General features: G+C 41.5%; 1 protein-coding gene and 1 long non-coding RNA gene across 16 annotated transcripts in view; one reads left to right on the top strand and one right to left on the bottom strand.

Annotated features, from left to right (window-relative positions):
* Positions 1-6,711: 6,711 nt before the first annotated feature.
* LOC108585075 lies at positions 6,712-8,286 on the bottom strand. 4 transcript variants are annotated; one of them, XR_002521061.2, is made up of 3 exons: positions 8,098-8,286; positions 6,942-7,188; positions 6,712-6,836 (listed from the first exon to the last, which is right to left on the bottom strand). It is a non-coding gene; the product is annotated as an uncharacterized LOC108585075 (long non-coding RNA). The 4 variants fall into 4 exon arrangements; XR_002521062.2 differs by having other exon boundaries at positions 8,180-8,284; XR_004183221.1 differs by lacking the exon at positions 8,098-8,286 and adding an exon at positions 7,679-7,761.
* Positions 7,081-14,475, top strand: part of ICA1 (islet cell autoantigen 1) — a 154,844-nt gene continuing 147,449 nt past the window's right edge. For 5 of the 12 annotated variants that reach the window (XR_002521060.1, XR_002521059.2, XM_021935994.1 and 2 more), the window contains exon 1: positions 7,590-7,674. The gene's annotated coding sequence lies outside the window, so the exon portion shown is untranslated. Of the gene's footprint in view, positions 7,329-7,567; positions 7,769-14,475 lie in introns of those variants that run through there. The other 7 variants (XM_009203342.3, XM_021935993.2, XM_009203339.4 and 4 more) reach the window with 6 other exon arrangements.

Here is a 14,475-nt window from a genome sequence, read left to right as displayed (position 1 = left end):
TCAGGTAGTGTCAGTCCCTCATCTTTCTTTTTCTCCTTTGATATTGTGTTGACTATTCTGGGTATGGACAGAGTTTTTCAAAGTTTAATTTTAACTATAAACCCACAGCTCCAAGAAGCTCAACAAAGCCAAACATATAAGAATAAACAACACTAACGACATCACAATCAAACTGCTTAAAACAAATGATAGGGGAAAAAATTCTTTAAAGCAACCATTGAAAAAAAAAAAAAAGATGGCCAAAAATAAGAATAACAGAAGATTTCTCAATGAAAACAATGTAAGCTAGGAAACAATGAAGCAAAATCTTTAAAAGTACTGAAAGAAAAAAGTCAATGTAGATTTCCTTGCCAGTGAAAAAAGTTTCAAAAACAAAAGCGAAATAGAATTTTTCAGACATACAAAGCTAAGAGACTCATCAGTAACATACCTTCATTTCAAGAAATACATTAATGGTTTTAAATAAATTTTATTTTGTAATCACATCATATACATTCCAAAAAGTGCTGTTTCTGTTTGTCAAGCAAGTTGTTCTGTTTGCGGGCATTACTTGTTAGGGATTTGAATCCCAGGATCCTTTGTGTCACCACTACAGACCCTCATGGTCCTGGGACCCGCAGACGGAGAATCGTTATATCAGAATACAAACTTTATAAGAAATGAAGATCCAATCCAATGTCATGGGGCAGACAAATGGATTAATGAGGATAAAGGCTGAGCTGCAATGATAATATTAAAATATAGTGACTTAAAAATATTAAACTTTTATTTCCTTCTCATAAAACAAACCAGGCAGAAAGACCAAGGCAATACAGCAGCTCAGGGGGTCAGAGACCCAGGTTCCTTGCCATTCCCAAGGTGTTGCCCTCACCTGCATGGTCAAAGGTGATCTAACCAGTGGGAAAGGGAGAAAGTAAAGATTAGGATGTGTTTCTTTCAAGGGCAGGACACAAAAGTTATATGCATCTCTTTCTGACATATCCTATTCACTACAACCTAGTCATATGACCACACCTTGCAACAAGGGAAGCTAAAACCAATGTAACGTAGCAATAATGTGCTCACCTGAAACTTTTATTGTAGTTTCTGTAGAAAAGGGGAAGAATAAATATTGGGGAAATGATTAACAGTATCTGCCAAACCAAGTTAGTGACTGAGTTAAAACTAGAAGGGGAAAGCTCATCAGATTGACAATTAAGAAACAGGGATTGCAGTTGTAATTCAGCCCTTATCCCATGATTAAACCAAATATTTCTCCATGTTTCACCTGACTACCTTAATTATCTGCACCTGAATTTGAGTGATTCTTCTCAAGTGTCCCTGTGTAGGGGGAGCAAGCTATACCAAGAACTAAGAGAATTTCGTCCTAATTTTTAAGTTAAATCCTGTTATTTATTGGACAGTGTGACCCTTCGAGGAGTCATTAGCTCTACATCTATGAAGACCAGTGCACAGCTGTGAACTCTAGGCTGATGCTAGCCCAAACTCCAGCACAGTTCCTAGTCAGAAGCAGGGTTCTACTCTACGGCACATGACAAAATTCTCCACCTGCAGTGAATTAAAAAAAAAAAAAATACCATTTTGATGGCATCACCAGCATTTTCTTGCAGAAGTTCCAATGGATGATACTAGGGGTGGTGAGATGGAGAGCAGCATTATTTATGCAGAAATCTAAGCTGGTGTGGTAATGAAAATAATTACCTTTCTTTTAGTGTAAAACAAGGCTCCTCTCTTCATTGTAGCCTTAATTTTGAAAGGAAAGGAAGTTAATTTTAATTAATAAAAGTTAACGCTACTAATTAAACATTTGTTCTACTTTCACATGCACACATAAATCTGCCTAAAGATATAACTAGCTCTGCTGAGGGTATAACAAAAGCTTTGATTTGCTATATAGAGAGTACAAATGATCACAGGAATTAAACTCAAATTGGCCAAGATACTTAGTCCATATTCTTGAGTAAATCCAATTTGTTTTTAAGGATTACACAATTCAGGAATAAATGACTTTATTTTTATTAATAAAATTTGATGTAATCTTTCTTTAAATTTATAACGTCCTTTAAATTTATAACACCTATAGAAATTAGACAATGATTTTAATAATTTTTAAACATCATTTTTTTCCTAAGTTTATTCTTCTAGATTATCTAATTTTAATCTGCCAGCAACTCTAAAGAGAAAGTGATTTTTTTTCTTATTAATGAGCTGAGCTCTGCAGAGATTTATATGTATGGCTCTTATTAAACACATTGATAATGATAATCGCTTAAGCTCTGTTCTCAACATCCCCTACTATAGAACAGGTACAATGAGTACTTATGATGCTGCCAAACACGAATCAGGAAATAAAAGGATTGCAGAGCTGTAGGGGCTTATAAATATCTGTCTAGAAGGAATGATAGAGCGTTCATTTGCTTTACAGTACCCACACACCAAGAGAAAGTGGGGCATTCTGCCTCACTTGCTCATGTTGGCTGAGATCTGAGATCATAAGGAACATTTAGAACATCAAAATATGTATCAACAATCCAATAAAATAGACCAGATCATATGTAAGTGAGAAGTTTGTATTTGTATGTCCATATATAATTTATATAAATACATATATGTGCAAGAGAGAGATTATTGAATTCAGTCTACATGATAATCAATGTCAAATCAGAGATGGCCTATGGATTAAGTTCCACTTGAAACAAATATATATTCCTATGTATTAGGAATATGACACTGTTTCAGTCACATGAGATGAAATACATTGCTAATTCATTTTAGATTACCTCAGAGGGAGAAGAGAGAAAGTAACTTGGCACACACTAAGGAGCCTTGGGAAGTATTCAGCTAAAAGGATCCCCTAAGACATAAGACCATTAAATAGCTCCTGAAAAACTTATTTCCTATATGAATATTCCTATAATTTGCTTATTCAAAATAACTGGCATTAATTTGAAAATATCTCTGAAGTGAGTATTCTTTTTTAAGAATTAAAATAGAAGTTTGGGGCTTTAGTGTCATAATTCTTACTTTGCTTTGTTTTTGGGGGTTTTTACTGCAAGTGCAGATTTGGGGCAGGTAGAGTGGGAAGCTGGTTTTGTTTTCCCTTCAATGGTATCCTCCATTAATATTAATTTTTCAGGACAAAGTATCACTTTACCTCCTTGTTATTATTAAGTTCAATTCCATAAAATTCACTATTATCTGTGTTTGTGCTTATCCAAAAGGATTGTTTTGGCAGGTAGTCTGCTTCTTCCTGCATTTAAACAGAGATAGCTAAGAAGACTGAGATGCTATAAGACTAGAGCACACTTGCAAAATATTTGTGCGGCAGGAACTTTCCTTTATATTATCATGAGGTATCCAGTGGATGGACCTGAAATATTTCTCTTTCATTAACAGATTTTTCTGTCCTGTTTCCTCATATTTAGCTTCTTAGTGCCAGTAGAATTTGAATAGTATCCAGAAATCTGAAAATAAGTCACATATTTGGGGGTTTGTTGTATGGTTCTTACCCTGTAACTATTCCTGGGGAAGACACTGGATTTACTGTGTACATGTGTGCACACATGTGTGTGTACGTGCCAATAAAACTATAAACACCTTTTTAAAAAACTTTTTAAATAGCTTTACCGAGACATAATTCACACGCCACTAATTCACAATGAATCGTAAAATGCACATCTCAGTGGTTTTTAGCATATTGCAGATATTGTAAACATCACCAGTCAACCAATTGTAAAACATTTTCAACACATGAAAAAGAAACTCCTAATCCTACTACTTTGGGAGGCCAAAGTAAGTGGATCACTTGAGGTCAGGAGTTCAAGACCAGCCTGGCCAACATGGTAAAGCCCTGTCTCTACTAAAAACACAAAAATTAGCTGGGCACGGTGGCACACACCTGTAGTCCTAGCTACTCAGGGGGCTGAGGCAGAAGAATCCCTTGAACCCAGGAGATGGGGGCTGCAGTGAGCTGAGATTGTGCCACTGCACTCCAGTCTATGCAACAGAGTGCGACTCTGTCTAAAAAAAAAAAAAAAAAAAACACACACACACACACACACACACACACACACCAAAAACCAACCAAACAAAAAGTACCAAAATTAGCTTGGCATGGTGGTGCATGCCTGTAATCCCAGCTACTCAGGAGGCTGAGGCAGGAGAATCACTTGAACCTGGGAGGTGAAGGTTGCAGTGAGCCAAGATTGTGCCACTGCACTCCACGCTGCAGGACACAGCAAGACTGTCTTTAAAAAAAAAGAAAAAAGAAAAAAAGAAAAAGAAACTCTGTACTCTTTAGATCTCACTCCCTATCCACCCATACTCTCTCCAGCCCTAAATGATCACTAATGTATTTTCTGCCTCTACAGATTTCTCTATTCTGGACTTTCGTATGAATGGAATAATATATTTGTGACTGGCTTCTTTCACTCAGTATAATGTTTCAAGTTTTGTCTAAGTTGTAGCATATATCAGTACTTCATTCCTTTACATGGCTGAATATTCCATTACGTGAATATACTACATTTTGTTTATTCATTTGTCTACAGCAGGACAGTTAGTTTTGACCTTTTGACTATTTTGAATAATGCTGCCATAGACATTTGTGTACTGTAGACATAGGTTTTTATTTCTCTTGGATATAGACCTAGGAGTGGAATTGTTGGGTCATATGGTAGCTCTATGTTTAACCGTTTAAGGAACTTTCAGACTGTTTTCCAAAGTGGTTGCACCATTTTACATTCCCACCAGCAGTTTCCACCACCAATTTACATCCTCGCCTGGGTTTATCTTTGGACAATATTGCTTTGCCTAGGATGGCAGAATAGAATGACAGAAGGGCAACAGCCCAGTGACACAGTGGAAATCATACCAGCCCTAGACTGCCTACCTTCCAATTTAAGTGAGAAAACAACCCCTATTTCATTTAATCCACTGCTATTCCAAGTCTCTGATAGTAGCTTAACACAAATCCAACTCTTGTGGTACCATTAGCATACTTGAATCCAGGAAGCTCTTGAAAAAATTTGAATTGAATATATAAAGATTTTTTTCATAGAAAATTTTGTCATCCTGTTGTACACTGGAAAATGCACCTTATTTCTCTCCTAATTTCTGATCCCATCATTCAATAGCCATTCTCCTTAGAAATTGTTCTGGGTTCTCACTGGCACCTCACTGGTGTTCTGCGAGATGGAAACAACAACTGATTATTCAGAAACAAATGCAAGTGTTATTGATGGAGTCATGTTTTTAATGGGAAGGAAAAGCTCTCATTGTGGTGATGGAGAATGAGCAGGAGTTGTCTATTATCTCCTTTCTCAACTATTATCCTAAGTGTTAGGACAATAATTAGAATGATGAAAAGTCATTTAAGGTTTTCTCCTAAACTTTCTGGGAGCCCAAAGAATTTCAGTGCCATGTTGACTACATAATGCTTGTATCAGGTATTTGTTCTCTTTTAGACATTGCTTTTGAAGCCACTTTTAGCCTCTGTAACAGGTTAGACTCACAGTCACAGTTTTCACCTTGGAATTCAGAAAGGGTAAAAGAAAACTAATTAGTTGCAGCTCAGCTGTCCCTGTTTTTCCCCCTCATGCTTTTGTTCCAATCATCTGCATTTTGAGGGGATACTTTGAACACACACATAACCTCCCATTCTACTCGCTGTTTTGTAACAGATATAAATATTTGCCCCAAAGCCAGCCTTTGACCAATGGGGCTTTTGATTAAGTTTTAATATAACTGGTAAATCACTACTAGTAGAAAGGAGAACATTACAGAGTCAGGAAAATGCTTCAGTTAACTGATGATATGCTCAGTCAACATTTATTGAGCACCTCTGACGTTCATTACGGCACTTCATTCTGTTAAAGAATAATAATCTCTTTATCCTTTTAACTCCTGATAATAGACTTTTACACATAAATTTACAGTTCTTGGAATCAATGTATCTTAAAATATCTTAACAATCTTTCTTTTGTAAGGAAGCCTTTCTCATTTTAAAGGTTTTGGGTTTTTTTCTTCTTCTAACATATGGCAAAATCATTTGGTTTGTGTTGTTAACAGGTTAGTTTGAATGTTTCTTGTAAGAGCCAAATGTATATAAGCAATGCTTTTCTCTCTGAAAATTTCTCCTGAATCTCAGCTTTTCAACAATTTACTATTTTGTAGACCATATTCATGATTTGTTTACTCATACACACTTATTAAGGAGCTGTTTACTCAGCTCCAAAATTTGTGTTAGACTAGGACAGGCTCAAATCTATGACAAACAGAATCCCCAAAGAATAACTTTAAAGGTTATGTAAATTTCTGGAGCTATGCTATCTTATTATCTTTCTATTAAAATGTCAACATCTTCTATACTTTTTCTCCATCCATTCTGGCAAGACACCAAGCTATCTTGAGATTAAACTAAGTCTCCTAGTTCAGATTCAAATCCCTGCTCAATAATCTCTTTATGGCACTCTGGGCAGTGTCTTCATTTGTGAAATCGGGATAATGATTTTATCTACAGTATTGGGTTGCTGTAAGGATTAAATGTAAAGCATACAGCATGTGCCGGACATATAGCTAGCACTCCATCCATGTTAGCGCAGGATTTCAGATTTGTCTGCATCATTACTCAATAACTATCATTCGGCCCTTTTAAGTTGTTTCAGCGACGACTGAATGAACTTATTTATAAATATACAACATAACCAGGGATGAAGTCATAGTACATTGAGGTTTCATTTCCACATAGATAACATTAGGAAGCAGCTACGCCAACACTTTTTCTTCCTGTGATCTGTACACTGCAGGGTCTCTAGAAACAATGGTTTGGTTCTTTCCTGGTGACAAAGGATAAGAGAAGATGAAACTGCTATAAATGGCAACAACTTAGAAATAAAAGATACAGAAATATATGGGCATGAAAAATATATAACTATACATACACAGCTGTTTTTAAAACATGGCCTTTATTCTTGAAGCTCAAACTTGATTTTCAGGTACAGCAGGCCTCTGTAACTTTTCTTGGCATTGAAGTCATGAAGTCTCCCGTCCTCTAAAGCTACAGAAATTTAACCTGGAAGCAAGCAGCAGGCACTACGCACGGCACGGAGGGAACCCTGGGGTGTACGCTGTGGCTCCCACCTGTCCGCCAGGTCATTGTGACGCAAACGCTATGGCCACGTGGAACACCTGCCGGAGAGCAGGGGCGGGGTCACTCTGGGCGGCGGATCCGAGCGGGGGATACCCCAGGAGATGGGGGTCGAGGAGAGACCCCGGGGAGTAGAGAGAGAGAGACTCACTCCCCGAGTCCCCGACCCGCCCCAGGCAAGGTGAGGTCAACGCCACTCACCTCCCCCTGGTTACCCTGGGAGGGGTCGCCCCGGCCGGCGTCTGCGGGAGGGGAGAAGCGGGGAAGAGAGGCAGTGGGGACGCCCAGGCAGCGGTAGGTATCCGGGCGGCAAGGGCGCCCGCACCCCCCCGGCCGCTGCGCTGCGCTGCGGCGCGCACGGGCTCCGCCGGCTGCTATTCCGGCTGGTGGCGGCCGCCGCAGGAAGGGCCGGTTCCTGCGCTCCCCCGCCCCTTTCCCTCGCCTTCGGCTGACGCTGACGTCGGATGAGTGATCCGCAGGGACGCTCCGACCGCGGCCGGGAGGCTCCTGGGGGCCGGGGCTCCGAGGTACCTGCCCTCCGGGGTCGGGGCGGGGGCGCGCCGGGCGGGCTGCAGGAGGCAGCAGGAGACGCCCGGCAGCCGGGACGGTCGGGGACGCCTGGTAGGAGCTGCCATCTCTGCCCTCCGCGGGCGGCGCGTGATAGGCGGGTCGCCTCCTCGGGTCCCGGATCCCGATGCGGGAACCGCATCAGCCCCTTCCTCTCCCCTCCTCCCTCCGGCCTGGGAAGGTCTGGAGGATGCGCGCGCCATGAGAGCGTGCGTCAGCCCCGGGGGAGCGGGAGGGAAGCGTTCCGCGCTGCGGCCCCAGCGCTGGCAGCACCGGCACCCACCCACCCCGCGCCTCGCCTTCCCAGCGGCTCCGGCCCCAGGACCCCGAGCTCCCTGGTGGGCAGGGACTTGCGTCCAGGGTTGACTTGTTGACAAGTTCACCTGCTGCGGCGCCTGGTGTGTGCTTTTTTTCTTTCCCCCGTGGCCCGTTTTTTGGCAGGGGCGGCAGAGAGCATATGGGTACCTCTTTATAACCACTAGTGCCAGGAGGCCTGAGCTTGGTCCCTCGGGGGCGAGGTGCTCAGCAGTCTCGAACTAGACGGGGCGCGAGCCCTTAAGCAACCCCGGTTCCAGCAAACCCTGGCGCGCCCGTTTCCTTTGGGTGCAGCTGACTCCGCCTTTCCTGCTCCGGGGCTATTGCAGCTCCTGCTTCCTCTAGAAACGAACATATCCTGTTGTTATGTCTGCCTTTCCCCCAAAGCGGCTCTCCATGAACCTTTCCCACTGTCTTTTTTACTTGTAGTGCCCCCAAAGCACCTGAGCTTCTCTCTGGGGTCTTAAAAGTATCGCGCCCTTATGCTGGCGAAGGGCATTAACTGCCTGGTTGGGGAGAGTTAGTTTGGAAAGAATCGCGTTCTCTTCTCTTAGATGGCTTTAAAAAATTAGCACAAGAAAGGGTTTTGTTCGTGAATCTTAGTGAGATCTGGTAACTGTATAAAAATTATCAAGGCCTGGAAAATATGTCACCACCTTGCTTGGGAGTGATACTGATTGTAGGAAGAAAGGCACATAAAACATTCATTGGCCATTAAGGTCCTATGAAATATGACTCATCGCAAACATGTTTTTGTCCATACATTTCAGTGAAGTCTCTTCAGAAAATCTCACATTGGTTTCTGTGACCCTTTGGTTTGAATCTGAGATCTGAACTGTTTTGGGATTAGGGAGTGAAATAAATGCTTAGTCTGAAATCTAGGCTCCCGATGCAATTTCATACCCGCTCTTTAAAACACACACACTCTCTAAAACTGCTGTTAAGTTTTTAAACTAAAGATATCGTTTTAGATTTCAGTCTTTATTTTTGAAACACGCTTTGTAGAGAATACCATAGGGACAAAATCAATTTATAATCCTTAATAGTTCAAATATCACTCTTTGGTTTTATACTAATACTGTACATACATCTTAATTGCAAGAGATATTGCTTTCTAATTGTTTCTGTTTGTATTGCAAAGGGAAGTAATTGTACTGTTTATAAAGATGAACCTTTAGAAAACGTAATAGTTAAGCTACAGAGGGCTATTTGTGGAGAGACCTGATGTTAAAAAAACCTCAACCCTGTGTCCTCCACCAGTGGATCATTGCATGCTGAAGACACTGGGTGGTAATTGCCTGGATGGTTTATTTTGTAACTATTTTCCCCCATTTAGAACACCTAGGTAACTATCTGACCGCTTTCTCTATGCATCTTTACCGCAGTGTGTATCTCCACATCAGCCTCACGAAAAGTATAGAAAATTTTGTTACTCAGAGCCTTCAAAATAACTACATTTTCAAGGCATTTGACTAAATAGTACATTTTTTTCAGATGCAAGCAGCATTAGCGGTATGGAGGTCTGGCAACTATGCCATAACATAGAAGGATAAACCTGTGTTTGGTATGAACTTCTTAGATTACGGAAACCTCATACAAGAGAGTGAGGAAGTTGACAGACCACAAGGGTCAGGAGGAATTTTTCCTCTTAGTTGGTTGAGCCTCAGGGTAGGTGGCCGTGTTTCTAATCAGCACGCTGGTCACTAGTGTCCTTTTTTTTCCATCTGCATTATCAGATTTATGGGAACCATTAATAAGGATGCTATCTGCATGTTTTTGTCCGTGAGGCAACATGGATCACTAACGAACCTTATCCCCCAACCCCACCACCATTCACAATCTGCCTCAGCAGAGCCTTAAACGCAAAAAAACTTTACCCCTGCTTTTTTCTTGATTCCCAAGCTGATGCATTTCATATCACAATCATATCTAGCACTCTGAGGGAGTTCAGAGGACACGTGGGCTTTGGATCCTGATGGAGCAAGATGAGAATCCCTGCGGTAACACCTAACTAGCTGTGTGACCTTGACCAAGTTACTTAAGTCACCATTTCCTTATCTACAGAACAGGAATATCCACCTTTTTAGGGGCAGGGTGGAAATTAGAGATAATGTATATAACATGCTTTGCACACTTTTAAATAAGACTCACTCAGTAGTAATAAATTATTCTTTCACATGCTAAACGTATGCTATCCCTATCTAAAAAGAATGGTGCTGCTTTACTTGTGATAGGAAGTATATTTCAATTTGGCTTTGAGTAGTTCAAGTAATTTTATACCAATACTAAGACCCTGGGCTTTATGGAAAGCACTCTCTGAAGTTGGGGGGTGCAATCAGAAACAAAGCAAATCTAATTTGTTCCAGTGGGGATAGATCTTCCAAGCCCCTGCCACTCAAACGTGGTCCATGGACCCGTAGCATGTGGCCTCCCCTGGGAGCTTATTAGAAATGCAAAATTTTAGCCTGCCTGCTACTCTCTTCCAGACCCACTGATTTCAAATCTGCATTTTAACAAGATCCCCATGTGTATGTTAACATTTGAGAAGCACTGCTGTAACCTGTTATTTCTCAAACTTTAGTGTCCCAGAGAATCATTTGGGGGCTTGTTGTCATAAATGTGGATTCCCAGTCAAGCTTCCCTCATCTGCTGTTAAACAACATCTCCGGTAGCTCTGATCCCTAGGGTCTCCCACTGCTGTGAAACTGTCCAGCACACTGCTCTAAAATGAGCCTCTGTCCTCTTCCTTCACAAAGCACTTTGGCAACTATGATCTCATATGATATTCAACCCCCTTTTAGGTACATAGATATAATAATCTCCATCTGTCTGATAAGGACTGCAGGCATGATTTGCCATGGATAGATGCATATGGTAGAACTGCCTTGGAGCCTCTCAAAATCCTAGCTGACCACACTTTTACTATTCTAGGAATTTACTATTTAGTGTTCTAGCATCAAATTAACATAGTTTTTGTTTTTTGGCCTGTAAGTAATTTTCACAAATAACTAATGAATCTCTCCAGGACAGGGAAGACTCCATGTGATAGGGCATTTTATACCTGTTTTTATAACAAAGCCTGCCTACTATGTGACTGTAGGCCAGTTACTTAAGATAACTTCTTCATGAAATGAATATAAATCATTATGTCAACTTGGCAGTGATATGAGTGAAGCATATACCCCAGTGTCTGAGAAGTGGCAGTTCCTCAATTAGTGGTAACTACTTGTTCCAGTGTAAACCTAGTGAGCTAGAATGAGTTCATGAAAAGGTGGGGAAATGATAGCCTGCATCACTCATGATGGGAATCATCTGTCTGTCTTGCTAAGTCAGAGGACATCATCCATCAGGCCTTTGACCAAATCAGAGAAGTGGGATGACTTAGTATTGAACAAGCATTGGTTGTATATGTACCACGAGCTACGCACTGTGCTAAATGCTCAGAATCCCAAGACTCAGACCCAATCATGCTGTGGAGGAGCCTACAGCTCTGTAAAAGAGAGAGAGAGAGGAGTCAACTAACCAGTTGTCTTTCAGGGAAAGCAGGGAGGAGATAGAGGCACAGTTGGTAATGCAGCCCAGGGCAAGGGCATCCCACCCAAACAGGGGAGAGAGCAGAGAAAACCTGAGATGCTTCATGGAGGAGATTGCCCTTAAGTTGAGCCTTAAACAACCAGTAGGAATTCGGCAGGTAAATAAGGGTTGGGAGTGGGGAGAAAGAGCGTTCCCCACTCCCAACCATGTGTACGTGTGTACAAAAGTCAACGAACAAGGGAGAGAATACTAATACAAATAGTCCTCATGTTTGGAGCCCGGTGTCTATGTGTGTCCCTTACTAGCTGAGTGGCCATGGACAAGTTTGATCATCTGTGATTCCGGAGGATTAGATGCACTAATCAGTGTAAGCACAGGACTGACTCCAATTATTTGTTGCATGGTTGTGGAGGTGGTGGAGGTATTAGTAGAAAATAGGGAACTAATATTAAAAAGTCGTTAGAGAACATTGTAGGGGTCAATTTTAGAATACATTTAGCAGAAAATATGTGAATTAAGAGAGGTTGACTGAATGCAATATAGTTCTATGGAGTGGAAAATATGAGGTATATGTGTTCGGTGATGGACCACTGAATATATAGATAGTAGTCATTGTTAATTTTAAGAGTCTAGATTGGAAACTAGAAAGGTCCTCTGGTTCTAGGTAGTGAAAGAATTTGTATGAGAAGTGACTCTTAAGTATTGCAACAATGTTCCAAGAGTATACATATTGAAATCCATCTCTTACCATCATCATGATCAAACTCACTCCCACATCTCTATTCCCACAACAGGGCATAGACATCAATGTCTGAAACCTAATAGTACCTAGGGGAAAATCCAGCCTTCTCTGTGATGTTTCCAGGGTAGAGCATTCTAAGCCAGAGACCAAGAAACTGATTTTTATAAATAGTGCCCCTCTCCTTAGTCGTAGGAACCCTGACAACCATCAAGGAAAAAGTCACTCAGTAATTGCAGGTTTTGTTGTGCACAGTAGCACCATATTGGCAATGGATTTGGGACTAACCCAGCACCTAAGCCTGTGATTGGGGGAGATTGTTTTTATTGAAATATAGCCCCATTAATCAACCTCCTTTCATCCAAGAGTAGAGCAGAGTTAGTTAAAAAAAAAAGAGCTCAGAAATCAAAAGTAAACTTGTGTTTACCAGTTGCTGACTTTGGATAAATTACTTCATCCTTCTAAACTTTGTTTCTCACTTGCAAAATGGGTTGATATCCCCTTCATAATGTGTGGCGATGACATAATGATGTTAAGTACTTCACACATGTAAAGTGCTTGGTAAGTGATGGCACATAATTATTGCCCCTTGCCCAGCACATATTTACTGAATGACTACTGTGCTCCAGGGACTATGCTTTGGTGCTCCAGGCAAAGATGAACTTGAGGGTCCCTATAGTCATGGGACCTACAGTCTGGTGCAGGAGATACAAATGTAATTAGCTCCTTGAAGGAGAGTACAGGAGTGCAGTGGCACCACCAGTATGGAGCAGTTAATTCTTCAGTGGGGAGGACTGGAGTTCCAGATCCCTGGGGAGAGGGATAAAGAAGAGATGTTGAGTTGGTAAGACTTCACTGAAGAGGCAACATTTGCGAAGGGTCTTGATGTAAGTTCTAAGTTAGTCAGTCACACAAAGGAGGGGAGGGCATTCCAAGGGGAAAGAATCATCTCAAGGCCTTGAAGTGCGTAGTGTATTCAGGAAAGCACAAGTGTTCTGACATGCGCAGAGGGAATAGTTCTGTTGGAGGGTGGGGAGGGGAGCCAGGATGTGAAGGGGCCTGTGTTTTTTCCAAAAATGTTTGGAATTTCTCTAGTGGCAAGAGAAAGCAGTTAAAACATTTTAAGTGGGAGAGTGGAATAATTAGATTTGCATCATATAGTGATAGGTCGGGCAGTGTTGTAAAGATTGGAATGGACAAGCACATGGATAGTGTTGCCTCTTAAGGCCTAGGTTGTCGTAGCTATGAAGATAGAAAAGATACGATGCATTTAATCGCTTTTTAAGAGGTAGAATGGAGAGAACCTGGAGTCTGGCTGCAAAAGATGAAAGAGGCTGGGTGTGGTGGCTTATGTCTGTAATCCTAACACTTTGGGAGGCCAAGGCAAGAGGATCGCTTGAACTCAAGTGTTTGAGACCAGCCTGGGCAACATAGTGAGACCTCATCTCTACCAAAAATTTAAAAAATTAGTTGGGTGTGGTGGTATGTGCCTGTAGTCCCAGTTACTTGGTAGGCTAAGTAAGAGGATCGCTTGAGCTCAGCAGGTCAAGGCTGCAGTGAGCCATGATTGTGCCACTGCACTCCGGCCTGGGCAACAGAGCAAGACCCTGCCAAAAAAAAAAGGAAAAAAAGAAGTGAAGTTTTCAACTTAGGCCATTCAGTAGATTTAGTGCTGGTAATTAACATAGGGACTACAGAAAGAAGAAGAATTTGGGAGTACAGATGGAAAGTGAGGAGTTTAGTTTTAGATTTGCTGAATTTGAAGTGCCTATGGAGCAGTCCAGGTAAAGATGACCATCTGGAGGTGGAAATGTGGATCTGGTGCCCTGGAGAGGTGTGTGATTTTGGAAGTTGTTGGCATACAGCTGGCAGTTGAAGCCACGGAAGTGGCCTCACCTAATGAGAGCAAATAAAGTTCCAAGCTTGGAACCTTATAGATACTGATATTTGAGATGCAGGCACAGAGGAAAAGCAGCCAGCAAAGAAAATTGAAAATGTAGAAAACTATGGAGAATATTTCATGAAAAGTAGAGAAAGAGGAGCATTTCAAGAAAGGAAGAGAACATGGTAAAGGTCACGAGAAATGAGGACTTGAGTGGGGCCCATAGTGAAAGATGTTCTCTGGGCTGGTGGAGAAAGGAACCAGACAGCATGGGCTTAGAACTCTTGACTG

The sequence above is a fragment of the Papio anubis genome, chromosome 4 (genome assembly GCF_008728515.1).
Source record: "Papio anubis isolate 15944 chromosome 4, Panubis1.0, whole genome shotgun sequence".
NCBI lineage: Eukaryota > Metazoa > Chordata > Mammalia > Primates > Cercopithecidae > Papio > Papio anubis.
Note: the sequence above shows the minus strand (reverse complement) of the source record. Positions and strands in the feature narration are given on the sequence as shown.